At 37.3% G+C, this 2,347-nt stretch overlaps 1 non-coding gene across 1 annotated transcript; it reads right to left on the bottom strand.

Annotated features, from left to right (window-relative positions):
- Window positions 1–2,035: 2,035 nt before the first annotated feature.
- Window positions 2,036–2,109, bottom strand: TRNAN-AUU (transfer RNA asparagine (anticodon AUU)). The gene has a single exon. It is a non-coding gene; the product is annotated as a tRNA-Asn (tRNA).
- Window positions 2,110–2,347: the final 238 nt, after the last annotated feature.

The following is a 2,347-nucleotide window of genomic DNA, read 5'->3' as shown; positions in this document are numbered from 1 at the left end:
AAAAATAAAAGAGACAAAATATCAATCCCAGTTTTGGATTACTTTAATTAACAAAAAAAAAATGCATATAGCAGAGGATAGTTTCAATCTGCCTACCTCTGGGTTATGGGCCCAGCATGCTTCCATTGCAGTACTCTGCTGCACATGTAAGTTCAAGAGATCCTGAAGCACTCACTCATCATGGGAAAGTACCAATGTGTTTCTTCGTTGGTTGATGGAAGAAACATCTTACAAAAACTCTCCAGATTATTGACTTTTTAAAGCAGGGCTGGCCAAACCAGTCCTCGAGATCTACTAACAGTTCACATTTTCTAGACTACCTAGCTGGTGCACAGGTGTAGTCATTACTAATTAAGATGTGCTGCATTCATTCCTAACTGACCATTCTACAGATCTCCAGGAGGCCTGGAAAACATGAACTGTTGGAAGATCTCGAGGACCGGTTTGGCCAGCCCTGTTTTAAAGTTTTTCTAGGAAACGTTTTAGATGAATGCTTATTAGCCTTTGTCAGTATGGACTTTTGCAAAGTGTCTCTGTGGCACAATCAGTTAGTATGTACGGCTATTAACCAAAAGGTTGGTGGTTCAATCCCACCCAGGGACCTAATTGACCTTATCAGATTTTGGTGATCTTTAAGTAGACAAGTCAAAATTTCAAACCCCCTGTTATGGTGTAGGGTACCTGGCCTTCTCTGATGTAATCAGAGTTAGATTTGATTCAGTGATTTTATAAAAACAGCTAGGAAGCACAATTTAGCAGTGGGTTGCAGAGAAAAAAAATATGCCGGCAGAAAAATCCAATTGAGTGATTAAACAGCTCTTTATTTTCTGGCTTTATTTTTATGCTAACAAATTTGTTCTCTGAAAAGTGTCCACAAAGCCAAGTCTCTGATTAACACCTTTGTAGGGATGGTTTTTCACCTATTACTAAATTAAACTTGCTTCATTGGAAAGGCAGCAAGATGTATCCTCATTTCAATGTCTACTGAAATAATACAGGTTGACACCAGGAAACATTAACGCCACTGCATCCTTGCTGCTTTCTCATGTGGAAGTCTGTTTAATGTGAAAACAAGGTGATATCTAATTAGCACACAGGTAAGGAATTAAGAAAATCTTTATTTAAGGGTGAAGATGTTTCTCACAAAATCGTTGCCCCAATGCATCATTGAAATTCAAGCTGGAAAGATGATTTTAATATATCACTTGTACATTTTGTATTGCTCTTCTGGTGACAATGTAGTTTGTTTTTGTCAATTACCATTTTAATAATAGGGTAAAGAAAATGAAGTGGATTTTTGAAAGAAAACAATACTGTCAATATACTATTAAAACAAATTAAAATGGTAAAAGTTATTGTACTTTAAGTAAAAATAAAAGAGACAAAATATCAATCCCAGTTTTGGATTACTTTAATTAACAAAAAAAAAATGCATATAGCAGAGGATAGTTTCAATCTGCCTACCTCTGGGTTATGGGCCCAGCATGCTTCCATTGCAGTACTCTGCTGCACATGTAAGTTCAAGAGATCCTGAAGCACTCACTCATCATGGGAAAGTATCAATGTGTTTCTTCGTTGGTTGATGGAAGAAACATCTTACAAAAACTCTCCAGATTATTGACTTTTTAAAGTTTTTCTAGGAAACGTTTTAGATGAATGCTTATTAGCCTTTGTCAGTATGGACTTTTGCAAAGTGTCTCTGTGGCGCAATCGGTTAGTGTGTTTGGCTATTAACCAAAAGGTTGGTGGTTTAATCCCACCCAGGGACGTAATTGACCTTGTTATCAGATTTTGGTGATCTTTAAGTAGACAAGTCAAATTTCATACCCCCTGTTATGGTGTAGGGTACCTGGCCTTCTCTGATGTAATCAGAGTTAGATTTGATTCAGTGATTTTATAAAAACATCTAGGAAGCACAATTTAGCAGTGGGTTGCAGAGAAAAAGAAATATGCTGGCAAAAAAATCAAATTGCGTGATTAAACAGCTCTTCATTTTCTGGCTTTATTTTTATGCTAACAAATTTGTTCTTCATTACGTCCCTGGGTGGGATTGAACCACCAACCTTTTGGTTAATAGCCAAACACACTAACCGATTGCGCCACAGAGACACTTTGCAAAAGTCCATACTGACAAAGGCTAATAAGCATTAATCTAAAACGTTTCCTAGAAAAACTTTAAAAAGTCAATAATCTGGAGAGTTTTTGTAAGATGTTTCTTCCATCAACCAACGAAGAAACACATTGGTACTTTCCCATGATGAGTGAGTGCTTCAGGATCTCTTGCACTTACATGTGCAGCAGAGTACTGCAATGGAAGCATGCTGGGCCCATAACCCAGAGGTAGGCA

This window comes from Pseudophryne corroboree, unplaced genomic scaffold (assembly GCF_028390025.1).
Source record: "Pseudophryne corroboree isolate aPseCor3 unplaced genomic scaffold, aPseCor3.hap2 scaffold_954, whole genome shotgun sequence".
NCBI lineage: Eukaryota > Metazoa > Chordata > Amphibia > Anura > Myobatrachidae > Pseudophryne > Pseudophryne corroboree.
Note: the sequence above shows the minus strand (reverse complement) of the source record. Positions and strands in the feature narration are given on the sequence as shown.